Source organism: Python bivittatus, unplaced genomic scaffold, assembly GCF_059951505.1.
Source record: "Python bivittatus isolate LINGU-HERP-01145 unplaced genomic scaffold, Pbiv_v1 ctg000980_np1212, whole genome shotgun sequence".
Classification (NCBI taxonomy): domain Eukaryota; kingdom Metazoa; phylum Chordata; class Lepidosauria; order Squamata; family Pythonidae; genus Python; species Python bivittatus.
Genome location: NW_028277125.1, coordinates 54073219 through 54099710, shown reverse-complemented (window position 1 = coordinate 54099710; position 26492 = coordinate 54073219). Strand labels below are relative to the sequence as shown.

The 26492-nt window shown below is 36.6% G+C and overlaps 1 protein-coding gene and 1 long non-coding RNA gene across 2 annotated transcripts in view; one reads left to right on the top strand and one right to left on the bottom strand.

The window, feature by feature from the left end:
* Window positions 1-14567, top strand: part of LOC148213592 (uncharacterized) — a 52246-nt gene extending 37679 nt beyond the window's left edge. The window contains exons 2-3 of the long non-coding RNA XR_015794290.1: window positions 10159-10369; window positions 12080-14567. This is a non-coding gene — a long non-coding RNA (uncharacterized LOC148213592). The remainder of the gene's footprint in view (window positions 1-10158; window positions 10370-12079) is intronic.
* Window positions 1-26492, bottom strand: part of ATRNL1 (attractin like 1) — a 578187-nt gene that overhangs the window by 145219 nt on the left and 406476 nt on the right. The gene's annotated exons all lie outside the window — the stretch shown is intronic.

Sequence of the window (26492 nt, the reverse complement as noted above, 5' to 3'; positions counted from 1 at the left end):
AGCACATCTGAACATTTATCTGAAAATATATTTTTACTAAAAGCAGCACCAACCTGACCACATTTGACCAAAAATGGATTTTTCACAACTTCACATTGGCAATGTTCTTTATTTTGCGGTATTTATGCAGGTAGGACACTGCATGATTGTTAGGGAAAATAAACAGATTTTAACAATATTATTTCAACTTTTGATAATCAAGAATTACTTAAATATCATAATTTATGATTTCCCTTTTAAAACTGTAGATCAGAGGGGCAAAAGTGAGTTTCAATGGTTTTATGAGGCCTGACAGTATTGTTTTTGTGGCTCTTTCATTCCTCTCTCAGAGTCAAAAGAACCAAAAATAGTCGGGGTTTTTTCCTCCTTATTTGGGAGACTTCTAAGGGGCAAAATAGGTATTTAAATATTGAAGTTGCTTATAAAAGCCAGTCTCCCTTTTAAAGTTTCTGAAATTCTGTTCCCAATAGTCTCTGGTAGAGCCCTATCAGATAGTCCTCATTTAGTGACCACAATTGGGACCCACAGCTCTGTCATTAAGTGAATCAGTCACTAAATGGGAAATCACATGTTTTCTTTTGCCCACTCTCCTGTCTTTTGGAATGCTACCTTGGCACTGGGATAGCATGCTGGCAGATGCTGCCTGTAACTGACAAGAGTAATCAGTTTCACACCTTGACTTTTGTTTACCTCCTAACCACTCCTCCATGCTTTGGAATGCTCACCTCCTGCTGGGATAATTAGCAAGAAGGGAATTAATGTTTGTATTTACATTTATTGCAAAGGAAAGGATTACAAGAGAGTAGGCAGGCACAGAATGGGGAATACACATTGAAACAAATGCATTGACACTAGCAGCCTCAGGGCTGGGAGCCGTGAGTACACTACACAAACCGCCAGTGTATGTATATATATATGTAGGTAGGTATTTTTCAAATTTGTCACCACCCATCTCACTGTGACTCTGGATGGTTTACAGTAAAAATAGAATAAATATTGATTAAAATAGATAAATATTAATTAATTAATTAAAATATGTTAAAAACACACTTCCTTTATAATACTTCCAAGAGGCAGATGTTAATTAGCTGTTAATAAACTCAAGGAACATCGTCAAGGTGCCAGCCATCCCCAGGGTCGATTGTATCTTTCCTCACTGCAGGAAAGTTGGCAGAGCCAAGTCTTCAATTCCCTCCGAAAAATTGGGAGGGTAGGGGCCTGCCTCACCTCTGGGGGGAGAGTATTCCATAGGGCGAGGGCAACGGCAGAGAAGGCTCTCCTCCTAAGACCTGCCAGTTGACATTCTCTCCCTGACGGGATCTGCAACATGCCTCCTCTGCTGGACTGGGTGGGATGGGTCAATGTAATGGGGGTGAGACGATCCCTCAGGTAACCTGGACCCATGCCATGTAAGGCTTTAAAGGGGATAACAATCACCTTGAATTGGACCCGGAAACAAACTGGAACCCAATGCAGCTCCCACAGCAAAGGTGTTACATGTGCCCTCCTTGGAGCACCCATGATTGCCCACGCGGCTGCATTTTGAACCAGCTGTAGCTTCTGGATACTCTTCAAGGGTAGCCCCACGTAGAGCGCATTGCAGTAGTCTAAATGAGAGATGACCAGGGTGTGAGTGACAAACCGGAGGGACTACGTATCCAGGAAGGGGCATAATGGTGCACAACACGAAGTTGCGCAAAGGCCCTCCTGGCCACAACTGCCACCTGCTCCTCGAGCAGGAGTTGTGAGTCCAGGAGGACCCCCAGATTATGCACTGGGTCTATCTGGGGCAGTGCAACCCCATCAAAAACCAAAAATGGTAAACCCCCAGATACAGAGGAGCCTCCAATCCACAGCCACTCCATCTTATCAGGGTTCAGCTGAAGCCTGTTGTAGCCCATCCAGACCCCTATAGCCTCCAGGTGCTGCAAAACGGTGGTCACAGCATCACCCAAATCACCCGGGATGGAGATGTATAATTGCGTATCATCTGCATACTGATGATACCTCATCCCATGGTGGCTGATGATCTCACCCAGTGGTTTCATGTAGATGTTAAACAGGAGCAGCAAGAGTACCACACCCTGCAGTACCCCATAACAGAGGGGCCGTGGGTCAGACCTCTCGCTCCCATTGTATTCCCCATTGTGTGCCTGTGTACTCTGTTGTAATCCCTTCCTTTCCAATCTCTCTGCTCTGCGGGGAGGTGGAGAGAGAGAAAAAACAGGTCAGGAACAGGACAGATTGCCTAGTGAAATTGTTTGTTTTTTTCTCCCCCCTCCCCTCACAGAGACCAAGGTAAGGGATTACAAGAGTGTAAGCAGGCACACAACAGGGAATACACTGGGCTATTTGTGTAGTACACTTGTGGCTCCCAGCCCTGAGAACACTTGGGACTGCTGGCACCACCACATACCTTTCAATGTGTATTCCCCATTGTATGCCTGCTTACTTTCTTGTAATCCCTTCCTCTCCCATCTCTTTGCTCTGCAAGGGGAGAAAAAACAACAGGTCAGACACATGACAACATGTACTGACTGTAATGGTGATCATGTAACTAAGGGATGCTGTGAAGGTTGTAAATGTGGGTATTGGTCATAAAGTTATTTCTTCAGCACCATCGTAACTTCAAATAGTCACTGAATGAGGCAGTCGCTAAGCAAGGACTATCTGTATATTCCTTGTGCATCTATGCTATAGATACTAGAAGAATTAACTTTCTCTCACTGCTGACACTTCTTACTATATATCTTACATTACAAAATTGTGAAGTTGGAAGGGATTTAGGATACTATTAAATTAAACTATTGTGCAATCAGAACAAAAAATTCACAACCTTTGAACATGGAATGTTAAGACGCAGCCAGACAACATTGTTTTCCAATAGTAATCCTCCACATTTTCCTACTAACAGCAGATTCATTGAAGAGGAAAAGATATAATGTCTTTTCTTAGTAGAATTAGTTGCTGTCTAGTATTCAAACCACTAAGGAGGTTCTGCTTAAATGCCTCTAGAGAAGGTAGGTGAATTTCCTGAGAAGGCTCTTGAAAAACCCCATTAGCTTTCCTCAGCTCCTAGTGACTACATTAACATGTCCTTCTAGTTTTCTTGATAGCAATACAGAAGCGGTTTGCCTTCTTGGATTTTTTTTTTTAAATTTTAATACCAAACTATAGTCCTGCGATTTCATTATGGTCTCCTATTCAGGTAGTAGTCAGGTCAAATCTTGTTTATCCTTTTTTGAGTTCTGCTGAAGTCAGTTGTAGGTGAACAACTTCAGCAAATCACAAATTTCTCATGTTTAGGCAAAATTTGCTTCTCACTAATTTCCACCCACTGATTGCAACCCTACCATCTGTACTGAAATTTGATCTTCAAATTTACTCAACTGGAGAAGACAATTCCTTACAATGGCAAGGAAGAACCCCCAAAGCAAAAGCTGGAGTTTGTTGGAGAGTAAGATTTCTACTAGGGGAATCAGGTAAAGGACTATAAGTAGTTTATATGATGCTGTTATTGTAAACAAAATAAGTTATTGTTCACCTGCAAGTCTCAAGTCATTATATAACAGTCAGAAATCTGAACCACCTCATGGCTTTGAAGAATTCCCATTTGAAGCCTGAAGTCATGCTCTTTGAAGCGCTAGGATAAAAAATTTTCCCCACTAGAAGACTTTCAGTTGAGCAGGCCTGATGGATAGCCTGATCAGAAGCAGAGATTCCCTCATCAGAGGACTGCTACTGAACAGAATACATAAGAAGAAGAATGCCAGATACATACCATCATATACTATAAGCCATTGGCCACAGGCAGAGCATTTTTTTAAAAAAGTTTTTTTAAGCATTTTTTCTTTTTACATTCTGCTATATTTGTGTCTTGTGGGATTTAATGAATGAGAAAGCTTGGGTTTCCCATAAGACATAAACTTGAAAAATCTGAAAAAATTCAGATGCAGATGCTGCATGAAAAAGTTGTTACTGAATTTAGAAAGCAGAAAATAAACAATTTGGGACAAACTAACTGTAGGCATTTAGCATAAGGCTTTGTTTCAAGAAGTATGGTGATAAATTGATTTAATCTAGAAGAGACTGTGGAGATGAGAATAAATCAGGTCCATGTCCAATGAACCTTTATGGAGGCAACAGAAAATTTCTATCAGGTCCCAGCCATCCAAACAAGTCTACAAGGAGAAACTGCAGGCCAGAGAAGTCAACATTCTAGAGGAAGGACATATCTGTACTGCATGCTAAAGCTGTTCCTATCCTAGGTTTATGCCACCACCTTGAAAGTGGAACATGAAAACACACAGTATTGATAATAGGGCAACATTATAGTGTTGAAAACCCCTAAGACAAACTTTGCCTCATGATCAATACACTCTGACCGAAGACAGCAGAAAGATTCTAGGTAAGTTTGCCATGGGATAGAGCCTGTTCAGAGGCTAAGTCTGCTGAATAAAGGTTATGCCACTTTGCAGTTCAAATGCAAGGAGATGGGCCACTTTGTCATCTTCATAAAGTGAGAGAAATTGAAAAACATGGAAATAACAATGAGCATTTCTTTTTGGCACTATAATGAATAGAAGTGTCTTTATAAATCAATTTTCATGCAGTGTACTTTAAAAGTGGGATAGAAATGGATGTGATTATGATTTCACAATCTGTCTACAGAACTTGCAAAGCCTATTTCATCTCCAACGGATCATTGTGCTTCTTGTAGGCCCCAACAGCAAAATTTTACATTGCCTAGGATACTTTATGGCTGGTATGCCATAAAGAGAATATAAGTGTAAATTGTATGCGCTACATATTCAGATAAAGTTTTTTTTTCAGTCAAGAAGCATCTGCTCTAATGAGGTTAGTGTGCTGCCTCCCCAAAGCTCAATATGGAAATAGAACCCTTAAAGTTTCCTCCAATAAAGGAGTAAGGAATAGCATGGAGCCAAAATGATATTGGTCCCACAATGCTCTTTCCAGCTGAAAGCAGGACTAGGAAAAATGGTGCACAGAGTTATTGAAACAATTACTGAATCAGTGGTATCAGTGCGACTGATCAGTACCAGTGATATCAGTAACAAAGAAAATTACAGAGTTTGCATATGTACAGACCTTCATTCTACCAGGAGATTTTGGCAGATCCAGTTACACTTTGATTGTACCAAACAATGTTTATAATAAACAAATTAAGTTTATTGTACCATTTGATAAAGTTCTTCAAGACTATTTTCTGGGATTTCTAATGGTTCGAAGCTGTCCCAAAGGGAACTGTTTGTTCTCTGGTACCTTGACACATCTAATTGTGCTTACGGTCTTCCTGCAAAATTGTTTAAAGTCTTAGCAGCCATAAGCTAAAACTGAACAAAAGAAAGTGGCTCCTGTGTCTAAAAGAGCTCACATATATTTGACTTCACATACATGAGCATAGAGCAAGACCAAATAAACTGGAAGGTATTTAGGAATCCATCAGTGGTCTAAGGAATATTTGTGGCATGGTACAATACTTTGGAAGATATGTGTTCCACAACTGGGAGAGTTCTTACATCTTTTAAATGCTCAAAACAAGCATCATATGTCAAAACATATGCAGCTTTAGAATCTTAACTGAAACCTCAGTGCTGGCGTTCTATGATGTCACCTGTCATGCTCTTGTGAGTGTTGATATAAACCTCACATTGAATAATATGGATGCAGAACAGTTGTTGTAGCAGATACTTTGTGTCAAAACTCAGTAAAATCCTCTCATCCAAACTGAATTTCAACTTTTTAGAGGAAATTGAGACTTCCAAAGCAACATTGCAGTCTCAAAAGTTATATCTGATCCTTTTTTTCTGAACCACAGTGATAGGCCATACTTAATTTTATTCAAAATAATTCTGTCACATGCATGCAGCATGCATTCAACCTCTTCTTTGCAGAAAAAAGAAGACTTACAATAGCACAGGGACTGTTACGCCAGCCGAGATCTGGCAAGAAACACTGGAAAAACTTCTTGAAAGTCACTGAAACATCACTAAATGCAAAGAATGTGTCTTAGTCAAAATCTTAAAACATTTGTAGCAGACTCTAAGCCTCGTCAAAAGAATAAACTTTATCAGTGATTTAAGTCTTCTCGCCAATGTTCAATTTATCTTCAAAAAAGAACTAGAATTCATATTTGTGAACTTGGGGGTCATAAAATACTTAGCCATTATAGAACATTTTTTCCAGGCATCTAGAATTTGCAACCATAGATAGCTATTCTATTGCAGTTAAGTGCTTTAAAAAATAATATCTAGATGGGATGTTCCAATAAACTCATAGGAGACAATTTCCCATTGTTCACAGGGAGAGTTTGAAGAAAAGCCTAACTTTATTTATAATAAGCCCCTACTATCCACAAGGCAATGGGGAAGCAGAAATACTGCAAAGCAAATTCTAACATAGTGTAGGGATCGTTAACGGCCTGTTGCTTCTTTGCTTCTGTACCTCAAGCTTTTGCTGACCTAGTGACTGTGTGGCTAAGGGTCAGCCTAGATGCTAAAGTTATAAGGTGCTAAGCATATAAAAGTTATGCTGATTGTAAAGGGACATTTTAACAGTTTGCAGAGTTGCAAAAAGAAATGGGAAGATGTGATTAAGCTAAAGGCCAAATGTTTTGCTTGCTCATATCAGAGGTTCTGGAAAGGGGAAACGTCTGCAGTTTTCCCCTTTCCTCCTCCCAGCTCCTAGAAACATTTCCTGAGCATGCATGAACTTTTGCACCTGCTCTTGCCTCTAACCACACAATGCCACCACATCCTCTGCATATGAGGAACCCCTGGAACAAGTGAGGACTAGAGACTTGACTATTAGTTTATGCTACTTAAGCTAATGTTATGTCAACCTTAGAAGGCGGGCACGCTTGTGTGTGTGGCCCTAGATGCTTCCTGATGACAAAAAGGTATAAAAGCTGTTGTAAACTGTTTTAGGGTGTGGCTGTTCTCTGTCTTCCCTCTGCCAGTCGGACAGAGAGTGGTCCACCCTGCTTTTCTCTTGGCCAAAATAAAAGCTGAATTTTCTTTGGAAAAACCTCGGTCTAGAGTCTCATTGGAAAGTATAGATTCTGGGCTATAAAACGTTACAATAGAAAGATCCATTCTTAGCTTTATTAAATTAAAAAGCAAGTCCAATCAATGCCATTAAATATCAGCCATCAGCAATTAATCAGTTTCAGTCCCCAGTTTCAGTCTTGGAGATAAATATGCATTTTTAACTGCTCTAATTTCATGGAAGCCTGTACCAGATGTAAAAGCAAAAATAGCTTATAACAGCCTTCCACTTCAATGACTGTCACAGAATGCAAATTTCTTATGTATATTATTTACTACCTTTTTGTGAATTACTTGTATTTTATGATTCAAAGGAAGGGAAAATTAGTGAAACGCAATCCTAATCAGCGAATAGGAGAAGGATAAAACAACAACATGGCCAGAAAGAACCCAGAAAAGAAACAGCAGTTGAAGTTAGCCAGATAGTAAGATTTCTTTTACTGAAAGCAGATTAAGAAATATAAGCAGTTTATATAATTTTATTACTGCAAATAAACTAAATTACTGTTGTTTAACTCCAAACCTCAGGACAGTTTATAAAGAACAATTTCCCCTTCCTCATACTATGGTCCCCTCAAATCATGACTAGCTAGTACCAATATGTTGCAGCTCTTTCAAATTGCTACACAGGTATCAAGTCAGAAATAGGCTGTTCTCCTGTCACTGAATGCTAAATGAGCTCCTGGCTTCATCTATATTAAAGAGGTTCAGAGGAAAATAAAGTATGGTGTAGTGAACTGGCTGAAAATAATCATTTATGCATAGCACAGATTAGTACTGGGGCTTCACAAAAGCATATATTTTATCTAATAACCAGTATATCTTTCCAACTCTAATAAAAGCATGACATTGCCAAAAAAGATTTTGTTATGTTAAACTTCCACCAGACTTTTGCTTAGACATCCAGGACCATCATTTCAGACAAAGTGTATCTTGTACCATGGTTGTAAATCATTAAATTGTCTGAACCACCTTTAGGAAAAAAGGCTGTTGTTATGAACAATTTTCCAGTGGTGGAAAAAGGCTGCGACAGAATAAGCATTTGAGATAAACCTTTCAGGAGATGCCATTATAGTAAAATTGAGCATTCCAATCAAATCCTTCAACATCTGAGCTGATTTGTCACGCTCATGATTTTCTGAAGGAGGTTAATGTTCAGAGGAATTTGGAGAATTGTACAGCAAGTTCCATTTCTATTAATATCTTGTTCCAGACTTGTTCCTTTTGGTTGGTAAAAAAATGGTCTAAATATAGACCAAAGCCACCTAGGAGGTCTCATAATCTAGTGAAGGACTTCCTTGCATATAGTTTCATTTCTGTATGTTGCAGAGGGATATAAAAATACAGCAGATCCTTGTCTTTTTCGACAGGTAGCTGACAGTCAAGGCCTCACCTACTAGTATTTTCAGGATACAGATAGGTCCAGAGAAAAGTACTAGGGAAGGCAAAGAAAGGACAAGGTAGTTAATAGTGGGAAAAGCACTGCAGTCTCTTCAAATGCATAGAAATCTATCATTTATATTTATTTTTCTAATTCAGACAGAACAGGCAGATAAGGGAACATTTGTTTTACTTAGTACTTTAAAGGACATTAGCTAGCACCCTATAAAAGGAAAGAGTATGACAGACTATTCTTTCTGTATGACCTGACTAACCTAGCAAACAAAGCAGAGCTTGTACCATGCGTGCCAGACTTTGCATTATTCTTCCACTGCAGAAGCACATATCCCTGTGATCATTGCTGCAGCTAAACAGAACTGTGTCATTACTTTGATCAAAATAATATTTTTTGCTTCTCTATCATCTATATTTGAAATTTCGAAAGAAAAAAAAAAGAGTTTATTCAGTATCATGTTTTCCATTCTGTAGATGCACCAGGCAGCAATATTTTGAACACTCTAAATAATGCAGTACATATATCAGCCTAGCAACCATGGAGATTGCAGGATAGCAATAATACAAGTAATAGATATCTACTTCCTTTAAACTAGCATTACCCTTAAGCCAGTTTGCAGGCAATGCCAAATGAACATATGATATGGGAGAGATTATTTCATTCCAGTATTGCTGCGCTCTGCCATACTGCTGACATTTGATAATCATTACGAGAACTATACACTAACAAAGTCTTAGATATATGTGCAAAAAAAAAAAAAAAGGTAATGTCATTTTGTTTGATACCTCTCCATTCATGTCAATTGTACCAAGTGCTCTTATATATGACACAGAACATAGCAATATGCCAAAAATCAGAGAAGGGGACAGACAGACATTCTTCCTGCTATTCTGACCATTACTGGGGGGGGGGGGGCAGCAAAAAGAAAAAGCTTGAGAAGGACCACCAAAATGGAAGTGCAGGTTGCATGGTTTCAGCAGTTGGGAAGGTGTGAGACATCAAGGCTATCAGGAAGGAGGGGGTGCATTCCAGGAAGGGAAAGGAGACAAAAGACAACACAGTCTGCAGGAGGAGTGTGGGAAATGAAAAAAGTTCAGGATAGCCACTCCCTAGAATCTCCCAGAGTACATCCACTAGTTGCAGTAGTATAGATTTAGTCTGGCAAGATTCTGTCTATAAAGAGTAAGCAAATAAAGGAACTTTACTCAACTGCACTGTTTCACCGTTGTTCTTGGGCCGGGCCTGACATAAGGTCATAACAGACGAAGTCCAAATCAAGTTCAGAATTAGGTTCAAAAATATCCATGTTATCTTCCCATTTGGAAGGAAAGAAATGCATTTTTAATAGATTATTTCTACTCTTGATTGGGAGAGTTTGCCCATCACCAATCATGAACTCATACTAATAATATGGTTCATACTTGGACTGGAATTATGTACAAGAAGACAGATAAGGAAGACAATCATCTAAAATATATTTAAACTGGCATTTAATCAGCTGGTGATTGAATAGAGAGTACTTGTATGGAGAGAAAAAATGACCAAGAAATATTTCAGTCCAACTCTACCCAAAGCATGATTTCTGCACTAAATGTTTTTGTTGTCAATATTGAGCACAGAATATATTCTATCTACACAGTTGCTTTAATTTTTCGCCATTTATGTATAACTTGCAGTTGTTCATTTCTTTTCCAGGTCAAAGATGTTTTGGTGTCTGAAACATTTTCAGATTCCTTGATGCATCATACAGTCTAATATTCACTGCAAATCATTTGAGTTTTCATCCAACAATATGGCATTATTTTCATGCAAAAGTAAATCAACACATCTCCAGTGTCACTACAAATACTCCTTATACATTTAACAACCAATGAGATATCACACATTCCTTATGCTGAACCATTTGGTAAGCACACTGAATTAATTTTATTTCTATCATATGCTCTTATCATATTCAACTGCTTATTTGTGTGAAAAATTTCATAATTCAGACCTATTCACTTTGTCATATATTTTTTTATAAATCCACAAATGTACAATAAACTTCCTTTCCCACATTCACACATTTTAATGATCTGCTGAACAGCCAAAATACATGTGCATCTCCTGCATGAAATAAAATTACACTGCACTTTCCAAATTTGCTCATTGTCACTTCTTCTACCTTTTCAACCAGAATGCTGTCAAACACCTTCTCAGGCTCACTTAACAAACTAATCCCTCTATAGTTTTGCATTCACTCTTGGTATCTTTCCCTTTGCATAAGGGAACAATAATGAATTCTTGCAATGGTCTGACAGCTATTCAGTCTTCACACACACATTAAATAAACTATACAGCTGCTCTATAAGCAAACCACATGCATGTGTTAACAGTTAATAATTACATATCTACACCTCCAACATTAGCATTTTCAACATTCTCACATTTATGACTTCTTTTTATCATCTTTTTCTTAAACACTAATATTGATAGAATTTGTTTTACATATCTTCTACATATCATGAAGATCCCCATACAAATTTCTAAATACTCCTCCCAGTATTTCCTGAACAAGCAGCCTCCAAGAGAGTGAATGGATTTTTTTTTTAAAGCCTGATGAAATATTTCATTTCCCAAATTATTTCATCTGTTTCATTTTTAATAACATTCAGGCTCCTGGAGGCTACTGTTTTTTCCCCTCTTCATTTACTTCCAGAACATTTTTTTAATTCCATCAAAATCTCTATCTCAGAAATTTAGGATAATGTTTCCTTGACTAAGTTCTTTGTGCAACTATCTTTTATACATGTTATACTTTCTTTCTTTCTTTCTTTCTTTCTTTCTTTCTTTCTTTCTTTCTTTCTTTCTTTCTTTCTTTCTTTCTTTCTTTCTTTCTTTCTTTCTTTCTTTCTTTCTTTCTTTCTTTCTTTCTTTCTTTCTTTCTTCTGTAGCAATCATTCTAATAGTCTGCTATTCTTGGATTTCTAAATGTAAAAAATAATTTTGAATTTGATTAATTTTAAGATTGTAAGAAACAAACTTAATATTCTTTAAAACACTTAGTCATTAATTTGGTAATATGGGATATTCCAACTCTTTATTCCAAAGTTGCAAATAACCTATACTCACTTTAGTGATATTCCTTAATTATTTATTTTAAAATTACTGTAGATTTAAGAATATTCATTTATTTATTTATTAAATTTATATGCCACCCATCTCCCCCAGAGTGTGACTCTGGGCAGCTCACAATTAAAATCCAAAACAATAAAAACAGTAAAAATATAAATATCCATATTAAATTAGCTAAAAAATAATTCTATATAAAAAGACTAATCCAAAACACATTCCAAAACTGATAGTAATTCTAGTGTTTTATATATTGCCAATGTATCTGGAGCAAACTGTGAAATCAAGAGATGTTTTAATCAAATATACTGCCATTTTGTAATTTTAATTAACCCAGCTTCCTTTTACAATAACTCAATTAATACCTCTGCTTATCCATGACTTTAAAAAAAACCCTGCTATTTTCAAATTGGGATTATCCCAGGGTATAATTTTATAAAAAGTATATAATAATTTATATTATATTATACTTATTCATAAAAAATGCGGGTGGCGCCTTGTACAGGAGACGGGACCAGTTGCCGGTAACATGGAAGTTGTGTATATCCGAAAAAGACGCGAAGTGATGGAAACCCCGCCTTCCTGCGTCCACCAGCTGGGCCCCGCCCTAGGAAGGAGGCAATGGGAAACCACTTCCAAACACCTTGCCATGAAAACTGCAGGGACTCATCCAGGCAGTCGTCACAGAATCGGTCATGACTGAGTGCGGATAATAATAATAATAATAATTTTATGAATAAATTCAAAATCTACTAGGTGTAGTAATTTTGATTAACAAGTGCTCTAATCTGTGGTGGAACAAGAAATAAATGATCTAGAAGGATTTTTTTTTTAAATATTGGTCACTTAAATGTACTGAATGTATTAATTATTATGATCCTTCTAAAGATTTTCCAGATATATTGCACAGGTTTTTTTCAACATCTTTTTACTTTGGATTTGGATCAGTTAATTATCACTGGAGATTTGAATAAAGTTTTGCTACTCCATATAAATCTGTTTCTCATACCTGGAAAGTATTTCAAGTTTATATGTTGTAGTTTACTTTGGAGGATATATGACAATGCTTAAATCCTTCACCATAAGAATGTATTTTATTTTTTATAGTTTCATCAGAAGATTGTTCTTGACTAGGTTATTTTCTCTTATCTCAATCTTTAAAATATTAATATATGCAAACTATAGCTGTATTAGATCATGTCTAGTTATCAGCTAGTGTAAGGAATAGTCATTCTATTTTTTCCAGAGAGATAGATGACATTCTGTGAATGTACAGGTTGTTTGGGATTTTTTTTCCTGGTCCATTCAGACCCATGATAAATCAAATGTGAGACACTACTAGTTAGTGCTTAGAAAGAAAAAGGTTTCATGTTTGCCAGCTAGGCAATAAAGCAGTCAAGAATTAAGGATATTGCTACTTAGGCTGAGAGTGATTGAAGTCATCAATTCAGCACATCACCATATCTAGACAAGCTAGCATGATACACAAAGCTATTTCAAAGAGAAAATATCAAACAATAGAAAATATGAAATATTTATTATTTCCTAATAATAAAACATTAGATAGATTGCACTAAAGTTCAAGTTCAAGTTGAATATTAATTGCAGAAATTAATCTGTTCACTCTTCCCTGTTACAAATGGCACTGGAAACAAACCTACCTGTTGTAAACTACTGGCAAGTCGTTCCGAATATTTTCCTAATTCTGGATTTTTCTGCTGCTCATGGATTTTGTTAAGCCTCTCAACTACAAGAAAAGACAATAGCTGGTCTAAAGAGGAATTAATAATGGCTCTTATATTTCAAAATAGTTAAACTGGAATCCATTAAAATAATTCTGATATCAATATATTACATAGCATTTGTTTCTCCTATGATTAATTTTTTAGAAACTTTATCCAGAGTGAGGTTTCCATACTTTTTCTGAAGTTAAATGCTTTTCTAGTCTGGGATTTGTTTATGTTTCATAATTTAACCTATTCAGTTTTGTCTCTACTACAGAAAGCTTAGAAGATTGTATTAGATATGTAAAACAGTTATATGAATGGAAACAAAAGTTATTAAGATACATTAAATGTAAACAATTTATTACATGGAACATAGAAATCAAAGTTGATTTACATTGTGATTAATAAATCAGCTGGTTCCTGTTGAGCAATTATGTGAAATAAGGGCATAGCAATGCAAATTGCTATTAAATAGCCACTTTAAAAGGCACCAATTATAATAGGTTCAGTCATTGTCAAGTAATAACATGAAAATGGGCTTAGCTACATGCACAAAAGGTTATTTGCTATTTCAGAAGGTAAAGAGGTATCCAAGTGAAAGAGGAGATAACATAATCAATTCATGATTCACCTCAATCCCTGTGTTATTTGAATGCTATTCTGGCAAAATCACATTAAGACATTAAGTAAATAAATTGTATGTGTGTGAATAAATATGAATTATATGCATTTTGCAACTAAAGCTTACTGGCATATAGTATTATTTTTATCTGCTTCTTCCATGAATTTATCTACAGACTTGAGAGAAACCCATAGATGTCTTCATACTTAATAATGCAAAGAGCATCAATAAAAATTTCAGACTTCCATCAGGACAGTTTTTCATTTCCAAAAGCAAAACTATGTTCTTTAATTGTGAATTAGAAACTAGTACAGCAGTCATTTATACTAGGATTAGTTTCTCCAATCTTTCTCAGTAGGTTATTTTTCCACCTAGAGCAAAGGGTTGAAAAAGGGCTTGTTCCTTAGAAAATTCCTGCTTCATAAAAAATAGGAAACAGGATAGTCTTTGCTGTTACCCTGTATTAGATTGCTACTACTATTAATACGGTATGTAGTTGTCTCAGCTTTTTGGTTCATACACACATACACACAATTCCTGTACCATGTTTTAAGTATGAATGAATATTCATGAATGCTAGATTACATGAGACCTACTTAAAGCAAGCCTTAGAAACAGAAAGTTTTTCTTTTTCAGAAGAGTTCTACCAGAATGAAGATTTCTAAGGGGGGGGGGAGAGAGAGAGAGAGGGAGAGAGAGAGAGATGGTTTTCAAAAAGCATAATGACTCTCAAAATAATAGTTCTCATATGAGGAATGAAATGTTACTCAACTGGAAGAGTACCAGGGGGCATGAGAAAATAATCAACCTGAGACTGGCTAAGTCTTTTTGTCAGTTAAAAAGGGGATGAAAATTACAGTACTTTGGAACTATCATAGAATGAGGTGGCAGGTATGGTGGCCATACTGGCTTAAGCCTATGGAATTCAGATCTAGTCTGCCCTGCTAGACCTTTTTTCATTTGCCTTAATTTAAATAAACAAACAAACAAACAAAAAAAGAACACATACACACACAACCACCACAACAAAGTATATATTCAAGGGCTTTGCATACAAGTATATATCCATATAAAGTTTTACACAACAGTTTCAATAAATGGTGACCATATTTCATTGTAACCATCCATACATAATCTATGACTGTAAGCAACTTATTCATAAGTCACAAGTAACATCAGGTCTTCAATCCACTATATAACTGGGGTTATAAATCTACCTTTCCAATGTCAAAGGACACATCACTTAGCAATAATAAAGTCAGGTCAGCTGTCAATTTCTATGTAATAAGTATATAGTTCAAAAGAATATGGATATCTGAAAATATTAAACCCTCTCTCAAAGTCAAATTAATATATCTAGTAACTTCTCCCCAAAATACAACCATTTTAGGACATGTGTCCATCTAGACTTTGAGTTGGATAGATATGCACAGGTGGTTGCATGTGTGAGTGATATTTTTAATACGGAAAGTGATCAGTTAAAGTTGGAAACCTTCATTTCTTTTGACATATTCTGAGTCCTTGGACAAATAAGAACAACAAATAGCAATGGAGATATTATAAAAACTGTCTTTATAGCATGTAACATTGCCAATGTAGCTTTGTGAGTGGAAATGTCAAGTGTCTATTTTCCAGGTAGCATTTTTTCCCCTCTCTATATAACTATATTTTGAATGCATTTATCATTTCATGATGTTGCTGTGGTCATAAGTCATAATTGGTCTCATGGCCAAAATCTGCAGTAAAAGTTTCTTTTCAATTCTTGCTGGATTGGAATAGCATATCTGCCTCAGTAATTAAATAAGTAAGTACATAAACAACACGTTTTGAGTAACAATTAATTTGATCATCCCATTTCAGTACTTCTTTATGTTAATATACAGCCACCCACTTCACAAAGCAAATATGGCTAAGGCAGAGCCCCCAAGCTCTTTCCTTATATAGTGAAGAGGAATAAATGAGATTCATATACAACACATCAAGTTCTTTAAATATTTGAGGATTTTCTGTCAATCCTCTGATACCTGAAGAGAACAAATAAAAACTGGCACTGATTGGGCTCATATCATATCTGCTAATTTAATTTTGTGCTCTGGTGGTAGTAGGGGCAGCAATGATGTGTCCACTGCTATAAACATCTATAAAGCTAAAACAATTTGCAGTTACAAAACTCAAGATTCCCTGAAACACTCCTGTTCCAATTCTAAAGGCTTATACCCCAAGACCTTCAGCGTGTATCTTTTTATTATGTTTGGACTACCTTCCAAATGTATGAGGCTTGTTTTTAAGAAACAATTTGTTAAAATTGTTAAAAATCCTTTAATGGATTTCTGACCCAATGATCTCTGGCATACTTTCATTCATTCTGGAAGAAAGGCACTGGATCTGATTTCAGACACTAATGGCTTTTCTGCCCAACACTTGGTCTCACCAAGGCAAGAGCCAATTTGGAAGTGAAACAACATATCTTTGATTTTGATTTTAAGAATAATAGAAGCTTCTCCCTGCTACAGTAGTAGTTTGTATGAAAGACCTTTTATTCCAGACAACTGTCTAACCAGCACAGTGTGCCGCACAGGGAGCCTATTCCCTGGCTAGATTCAGTGCTCTGCCATCTATTCTAGAGGAAGAGATATGCATCAACAACATAAACAGCTGAACATGAAAGTTCTTAATTGCCTTAGAGTTTAATGTGTACCAAGGCCGATTGTGGGCCTTGGTTCACTGAAGTAGCAATTATGATTCTATGACTCAGAATGTGGTAACTAGAGATCATGCCATGTGCCCTTCAGTTCAGAACTATACACATGCCCAGTAATCTCTGTAGAAGGACCAACAATGAACAAGTCAATGAAACTGTTCTTGATGGGAACATCAACCCCTGTCCTCTCTGATCTGGAAAACAGAACAAATTTTCCCTCTCATTTTCTAAAACCTGAATCCAATGGGTGGAATCCCTGGGGTCCATCTATCAGAACCTCGCAATCCAGCTCTGCCAGTTTGCTGCTAGTTTGCTTGTTTGATTCTGCTATCACAGAAGAAGGGGGGGGGAATGGAATGGGAACCGCTAAGTGCAGATCAGCTATTATCTGGCGCCCAGGACTTCCAAGGTGGTACCAACCTGGGAAGATGAGAACTTTGTCGCCATGCGCAGAGGAGATCCAAAGACAGAGAGGGAGGGGGGAAATGGGAGGGAAATAAAATTAAGTTTTGGCGCATGCGGAACTCAGTTCCAGCTATGCTTTAGAGGTGTATACTACTTTCCAATAAATGAGCTTTTCTTTGAACTTTGCATTGGCTTCAATGGGAGTTGCTTTCATTGGGAACTGAGTACTGCAGTTCTTACACCATCACTACCAGCCAATAGAGAGACAGATACTTTCCTTGGGAAATAGATTGGTGCCTAAGGAGCACAGGGATAGCACTGATATGGACATTTCTTGCACATGGGTTGTGTTATCTGTTGTACATCTCTTATTCATAATGCAGCTGGCAATTTCTATAAAGAACCTCCACCCCAATCTTATTGTCGCTGGGTGCAATTACATATTGCATTATTCAGAAAGAGAGACATTGTAATACTCTGCCAAGTACACAAGGGGAAAAGGGGAAATCAAACAAAATTCTTCCAGGGTCATACTGTTATATAAGCATTTATTGTACATCTGTTTGAATTATTGAATTCTATTATTGAATACTATTGAAGTATTGTTGTATATCAAAACAAATCTACACAATTAAACTAGCCTGCTAATCTAGATTTTGTCACGTGGAAAAGTAGACTTGTATCTAATTTCAAAGATGCCCAGAAGCGCTGATTTTCTGGAAGCAAGTACACCATCAATAGGTACTGAAAGAGATTTATTTTACAGTTTTCATATTAACAGCCTAAGTTGGCAAAATGTGGCCCCTTCAATAACTTCTTGGCATCTCAGTTCTTCCCAGTTGCCACTTATATCTGTAATATTTGCTCAGTTCTATTCAGCTTCACCTTGCCTTGAGCTGCCCCTAAGTTTCTTTCACCTTATTTAGCTTCTAGACATGTCCCTCTATTTTGCATCATCCTAGCTCCACTTTCTTTTTCATCTGCTCCACCTCTCTCAGTTTATAACCTCCTTTCCCAATCTGGCCAAAGTCTTTTTTTTTGGAGGGGGGAGGATATTGGAGCTGCAGTCCTAACACGTGTGGAAAGTACTTTATTATCTTGAATCACTCTAACCTATTAACACATTTGTTTTGAATAGCATAATATATTGGACTTTCCATTTCGTTTCTGACATAGCTTATGTTTTGATCCAGGTGTCACTCTGTCCTGCAATGGAGTCAAACTGCTTCATCACATGCCATTCTGTACAGAGATCCATTTATTCAAACTCCTTCATATTATTTAATTTGTGAAAACTGGCCCTACATATAACATGCAAAATCTATTTCAGCTTATTACTGATTCATGATGAATCCTTTATGGAGCCATTGCATCTGCTGGCATTGTTGTCTAAGGAGAGGCTTTGCAAGAGTTGAAATAGATTGATTTTTTTTAATAAGAAAAAGCTTGAGCAGCATGTCTTTGAAACACCACTTCAAAATAGGTCAGACTCTAACTGCCTACAGAGTATGAAAGTCTGGATGTGTTTTCTCATGCTTTCTCTTCTTCTGGGAGCTCTCATGGATCATTTCTCTTTGAAAAAAAAATAGAAAAGAGAGAGTGAGAGAGAAAAAGAATCCATTGACTGAGACTCTCATAAAACAAACTTGAGCTGTCCATGGGGAAACATTACCAAAGTTTAGATTCTGAGCAACTGTGCTACAATATAAAGATATACCTACTTCTTTTCCCCTTCCTTCATGAAAATCTCACTCATAGTACAATCCTATACATGTCTACTCAGAACATTCAGTTTAGAAGGATTTATTAATCACAAGTAATTGGGTATAAGACTGCAATCTCAATTTACTTGAAAGATCGACACTTTTCAGGCCTCGCTACTTTTTCTTTCCTAAGACCTGGACCAACCTGTCTGATACAGTATATTAATGCATTGAAATGAAGCCATTTAATATTATTACTGCTCAATATCTTATTGATTCTTAAACCCACATTAAATAATCAGACTAAAGTGAAAGCAAGTTGTTGATGTTCAGTTACACTAATAGAAGTTTCTGGATGTATTAGGAAGCAATACAAAATAGCCAAGTGATTGGAAAATATAGAGTTCTGCATATGGCTTGCGTAACACTTACACTTACCATATGGTCTCTCAGATTTAACCTATCCTGTGCATTTATCCTGAGAGGGGTGACTGTGGGTCCCCAACCCACGTGAGATGAAAGAAGTGGGGTCCCAGGGGCATGCCTTCTGAATAGTAGCTTCAACTTTATAGAACACCCTCCTTACTGAGCTCCTGCTTGCCTTTTGCAAGTCTGTAAAAAACTATACTGTTCTTATTGTGCAACAAGGTAAATATAGACCTAGAGTATTTTTTTTTAAAAGCTTACATCAAAAGCTTTAGATCAGTTGGAGTCTGAAGAAATGTAGTCAGAAATTAAATATTTACCTGTATTATTTTATGATTTCTTTTTCTTTTTAAAAACATTTATAAACAATAATACAGTGGAGATTTGGGCATTAAATTAAAAAAATTGTGCTTTTTTAATATCATAAAAATAACAATATACTCTGCTTGGAACTCTTCCTAATGTCATATTGAGTAATAATCACACAATCTCAGTAATTATGTTTATTCATAGATATTTTTTGAAAATATACCTTTATTTTAAATTAAATAAAAGGATTATTATAAGACTAAATAATAATATTAATAAAATAAGCACCAAGTACTGTTGATGTACTTCTTAAAAGAGGGAAATGAATGAATTAAAACAAAAAACAAAAAACCAAAAACCTCTCACCCCTATGGGCGGTATGCATTTCCCTCAATCTTGGATCCTCCACCAGACGCCTGGGAGTTTGAGGGTCCTGCGCAGTATCTTAGCTGTTCCTAGCACTGCACTCTTTTAAACAGAGAGCTCTGATGTTGTTCCTGGGATCTGTTGGAGCCACTCTCCCAGCTTAGGAGTCACAGCCCCAAGTGCTCCTACCACCACTGGGAACACTTTTGCCTTTACTTTCCACATCCTCTCTAGTTCCTCCTTCAGGCCCTGGTACTTCTCCAGCTTCTCATACTCCTTCTTCCTGATGTTGCTGCCACTTAGCACCACCTCATCTATCACCACCACTGTCTTCTGGTCCTTGCCTACTACCACAATATCTGGTTCATTGGCTACTACCTGCCTATCTGTCTGGATCTGGAAGTCCCACAGGATCTTAGCCCTGTTATTCTCCACAACCTTCTGTGGAGTCTTCCATTTGGACTTGGGAGGGTTTAGCCCATATAGCAGATGTTCCAGTACACAATGTCAGCTACTTGCTTGTGCTATTCAATGTATGTTGTTCCTGCCTGCATTTTACACATTGCCACTATGTGTTAGACTGTCTCGTGTCTGTAGCTTGGCAGCTGTGATGCCTGATATGATTTTTCATGTTGTGGGGAGGCAGGTTATTGGCTGTTAATTGGACAGTGCTGTTACCTTGTGGGGGGTCTTTCATGATCAGCCCTGTCCTTCCTCTTGTTAGCCAGCCTGGGTGGGGACCTGCTGCTAGCAGCTGGTTCATCTGTGCTGCTAGATGTTCATGCACTGCTGTTAGTTTCTTTAGCCAGTAGGTGTGGATCATTTCCAGGCCAGGTGCTGTCCAGATCTTCATGTTCTTGACCAGCTATTGGATGTCTGCTACTGTGATGGTGACTGGTTCCTGTTCTGAGAGATTGCTGTGGTCTGCTGTCAGGTGCTGCAGTCACACTGCACTGGTGTTAAGTGTCTTCTCTTTCTCCCATATGTTCTTTCAGAACTGTTCAGTTTCTGCTGTTGGTGGTTCTGCTGTTACTGTGTTGTTGCAGTTGGGAGTACACCTTCGATGGTTCTTTGGAGAACATGGCATTTATTTTCTTAGCCTCTGCTTCTCTAGTGTATCTCCTTAGCCTGGTAGCCAGTGCTATGAGCCTTTGTTTAGCTTTATTCTCTAGGTCTTCAGATGGAGTCAGGCCCTTGTATTTTTTCAGTAGCCAAGTCTTACCCTTAATCTCCACACCCTTCTGTAGTTCCACCAGCTAACTTCTCTCTGAGGTGCCTTGATCTTAGCCTCCAACCTCATTTTACAGGGGGTGGGTGGGTGGAGGCATGTACTGCTATTCCTCTTGATCGTGTAGCCAAGCATCTCCAAGATTATAACAGCTGTAGCATATAGCAGTTCATTGGTTTGAGTTATGGTGGTAGTAGGGATTGTCGTGAGGACTGTATTGGCATCTTCTAGCATCCTATCTGGTGGTACTTCTCCACTGAGCCTTGGTAATCAGCCTCAAGGGTTGGCTGTAGCTAGTTTATCCATGATCTTATGCCTCATATCAGCTGCTGTGCTCTGTAATGGAGGGGGTGGCAGTGACATTCCAGCTTCAGGTGTTGGCTGCACATCCAGTTTGTCTTCTGGGTCTTCTTGAATCCAGGAGGTAATGTGTAGCTGGTCTGTTTCAAGCTCTGAGAGCAGCTTCCTCTTCACTATGTTGAAGCATTGGGTAACTGTTTGTTTCTCAGTTAGTGTGGATATAGGTCTACTGTTTCTAAGATGTGAGCTTTTTGAGGTGTGTTACTGAAACTCTTTATTGGGCTATTCTTCCTTGGTGCAAATTTTTTAAAAAAATTGTTGCATCTGATTCTATGTCTATTGCCTTACTGGAAAATGTACAAAATCTATAACAATTTTTTTTAGTTTTAGAATTAATATGTAATTCTAAATTAATATTAAGTAATATGTTTATTGTGTGTATATGTATGCATATGAGCAAGTGTGTCTATATGCATATGTATGTGCATAAATATTAATATTACCTGTTATTTAATAATTCTATCTAAATATCTAATAAACTTTGCTTTAAGCATTCTATATTTTTTCTTGAGACAGGTTAATAGAATTGCACCAGTATATAAAAGAACAGTAAGAATCCACTTGTAATTCTGTATAAGGATATAGAAATCCTAGAGGGAAAAAAAGTTGTAGTCTATATAAACATACTTTAAAAGAAATCCCTTTTTCCTCTTGAAAAATTCTATTAGTTTTTATATAATTAAAAAGCATTTGATAAATGAGGGCAAAAATCTCTTTAAAATTTATTTATTTAAAATTTATTTTTCAGCTTTTTAAAAACTTTGACTGAAGTGTAGAAATTTAATTTTGAAGAATATAGCTTAGTCCAAATATGTCTTAGAATGAGTGTTGAATTATATATTGGTCTTGCTAAGGACTTCAACTGACCACAATTTACTTATGTTTTTCTTAAATGACATTGATATCTAATTACTCTAATTTGGTGTAAAAATATGTGTTTTTATGTTAAAAGTTACTGATTATCATACCAAAGTACTATTCAGTAATATTACCTAGAGTAATGGCTTCTTTGTTAGTAAGTATATGATTTTATAGAGTATTATAGAATATATAGATTGCCTATTATAATATCTAGATAATAGGGCTTTTTTACTTCTATTCCTGGAGCTAGAAATAATTTTATAACTAACTAATTTTATAACTAACATGAACTAGCTTTTATATTGAATTTTGAAATGTTCACAATTTTAGGATTGTTTAGACCTCAGTCATTGGACATGCATATTTTCATATATTTTCTTCCTCATGTTTATTTTAATTTGGATCACATTAAGCTGTCAACTTCTCAAAAGTGCAGAAAGAGGAGAAAATACAGACTGAAAGAAATTGCAGAGTCCAATTTATTTTTTTATTGTAAATTATTCTAAGCAGAATATAATTAAGTGAAGTTGAATATATGAATATTCCACTTAATTATCCCCAAAGTACTAATATTAATAATTATAATAATCATAATAACAACATACTTTTTCTTTATTTTATCTTATTCTTCCTCCCAAAGGATGACTATTTAAAAAGGGCTATTTAAAGTATTTTCCATATAGAAGAAATTTGTCCACTTGACATAAAGATACTCTTGAGTAATTGTATGCTAGAAAATGTAGACAAATAAAAATAAAGAGGCTCAAACTGGCTCCACTCTAATTCACTGGCACATAAGAGGGAAGGAAGGAAAAACACAGTCAGGCTTTCAACCCTTTGAGGTAGGCCAGGTCAGAAAACAGACTGCATAAGATTGACTGAAACTCTATTCTATTGATACAGGTCAAAGTAACAGAACCTTGAAAGTCTGTGTTTTCCCTTCCCTCCCTCTTACACCCCAGTGAAAGAAGTCTGAGCTTCTTTCTAAAGCTTTCGCTGTTTCCAGGGCTTAATGCATGCTTTTGTTTTTATAACTGTTTCTGCATATTTCTTCTGAGTCATCTTTGTGGCTCTCTACAATGGGTAATTCAACTTTAGCTAAATAGCAGCTTCATCACGTGAAAAGGCTAAAGTGAATCTAGTGCCAAGTTAAGAAAGCAACCAAAATTCAAGATGGAAAATGTGTCTCCTCTGTGCATTTTTTTCTGCTTGTGAATAACACTTTCCCCAAAGCAAGGTTGACAGTCATCATCACCATCCTCATCACTATCATTATCACCAGCATCAACTTTTTTTTCTAATTATATTTGCTGTAATAGCTGCTATCTTCTTACGTAGAAAAATGGAGTTTCTTTTAATTATGGGTTGCATAATTCACAGCTCTTAGACAGCTTAAAAAAGCAATTTATTTTATTTAAATAGTCAACAGTGTGCCTTTCTTTTTCCATTAAGTGCAGCTAGGCTGTTCCAGTTAAGATAACATTGCTATAGTCTTGCTCTATATTTTATTTATTTATCAAATTTATATGGCCACCCACCTCACAAATGTGACTCTGGGTAGTGTACAATAAAACAAAACAATTAAAACAAGTCTTAACCATTAAAAACAATTAAATATAAATAAGACCATGGGAGAATTCATCAAAGTCTCACAATTATATAACCATAGGTAGTAATCAATATACATAATTAATATATGCAATAAATATATATTAATATATTTCAGTCTAATTAATATAGACAGGAGAAAGATACCAGAGAAAAGGCAGTTTTTTTTTTCTCAGATTTTATAGCAAACAAAGGTTTAAATATGATGAACATTTGTATCCGGTAGAAGCCATGATGATGTCAAAATAACATTGCATGCATCACGATGTCATCACACATGATGCATGCCATTTGTGCTCTAACACCCATTTCACATTACTTTCCTATTGTTTCCTAATCTCCCACTGAATATAACATTTTATCTCTAAAAGAGATAAATACAATATTTTCACTCCCCAAACCATTTTAGCTGCCTAAATGTTTCATTTCCTTCCCCCTCAACCAGAATCCAACCAAACTGAACCCCCAAACCTATTGTACCTGTGTATTCAGGGATAATTTCTAATCCACAAAATGGCTTTTATATCTCATATTTCTATTATAAACTGCAGGTAGATTTCAGAAATGCTGAAAACAAATAAACGATACAAAGCAAGTAGAAGATATAAGTGGTCACAAATATAATTCTAAGATAAGGAAAATACAGGTTTATCTGAAAATAACAAAAAAAGTAGGAGAACTGTGAAGAATTCTGCCTTTTCTTTGGCAACCTCAACTTAAGTGCAAATACAGTCAACATCTCCAGCTCAGCTACTCTTGAAATGCCTGCATCATAACTGTTTGTTGCTGCTGTTATTTCTTATTCCTTTCCTTTTCCTATACAAAAATCAAATTGGCTGTATATTGCTAAAGGAAATGGAGGAGCTCAGTTACAGCATCAAAGACATGGCCAGGTGCCGACTGTGGGACAGATCACAAATTGCTCACGGGCAACTTCCAAGTTATGCTAAAGAACAAGAAGAAAGCCAGTCAGTTTCCACAATATGATCTTGAATATATATCCACCATTTTCAAGGAGAACATCAGGAATCACTTTGAAGTCCTGAACCTCATTGTTAGAGCGAGAGGAATTGTGGAATGGACTTAAAGAAGTTGTTAAAGATGAATGTGAAAAGAGATTGCCAAATGTGAAGAAACAGAAGAAAGCAAACTGGATGTCAGAACAAACTGTGGAAATTGCTAAGAGAAGAGAAGAGAAGCCCAGAAAGACAAAAATCTCAGAACGGAACTTAACAAAAAGTCTTAGAAAGCTGTTAGAAAAGATAAGAAGCAGTATTGCAACATTTGTAAAGACACTGAAGATGGAAACAGACATGGAAAAACAAGGAAATATTTCAAAAGATCTCTGAACTCAGAAGGAGGTTCCAGCCTTGAATTGGTATGCTAAAAGAATCCAATGAACAAATAGTAACCAATTTAAAGAAGATGGATGGAGTATACTAGAATACTGAACAGTAGAGATGTCGACATCCAAGATACCTTAGAAGATATTCCCTACATACCAGAACCTGTAGCACTAGAAGATGAAGTGAGATCAGCACTCTGGTCATTACCAAGTCAGAAGGCTACAGGAACTGATGCCATTGATATATAGCAAGCCACAGAACAAGAATCAGTAAAGGTTCTATCCAAGCTATGCCAGCAAATCTGGAGAATGACATTGTAGCCAAACCTGACTGAGCCTTCAATCACACGTTTCAGATTTCAACTTACATTTTTTCTTGCTAAATTACATCAGTAGGCCCTTCAGCACAGTCATAATCACCTACTCCAACCACAACCAACATCTGGGTGCTGTTGGAATTCCACTTTGTTATGCATATAGTCAGCTGGAGAATGATAACTCCCAAAGATTTTCATTTTTAGAAATTTGAGGAAAACAAAGTCAAAATCGTGAAATCACTGGTCTACAAAGTTGTGTTAAGGGACTATTTTTAATTAGCAGCCTGTTTGTAGTGGTTAAGGTATTGGCCTAGAAACCAAGAGACTGTGAGTTTTAGGCCTCCCTTAGGCATGAAAGCCAGCTGGGTGACTTTGAGCCAGTCACCCTCTCTTGACCCAACCAACCTCACAGGGTTGTTGTTGTGGGAGGCAGGATTATTAGGTATGTTTGCTGGCTTGAGTTGACACACACATACACACACACACACACACGTATAAAATAGATTATATACAAATTATCTCTGTGTGTGCGTGTGTGTACATACACACATAACACACACACACACATATATATATATAAAATAGAGAGCCAGTTTGGTATAGTGGTTAGGCATCAGGATAGAAACCAGGAGATCGTGAATTCTAGTTCTACCTAGGCACAGTGCCAGTCTCTGAGAATCGGACATGATAAAATAAAAGTGGTTATTTTATGGAATGATGTAATCAGGCATATATCTATTCCATAAAAGCATCCAAAGCTAAATTTGACATTATTTTTTTGTTCAGTTCTTCTGGCAGCCAAATAAAATCTTGTAGCACTGTATGATGCTGTATTTGTTCAGATTGCTTAATTTGTTATAAGTGTAACACTACATAAATCTCTACAGAAAGAAGATGTGAACCAGTATTTCCACTGCTTCAGAACAATAGGAGCATATCT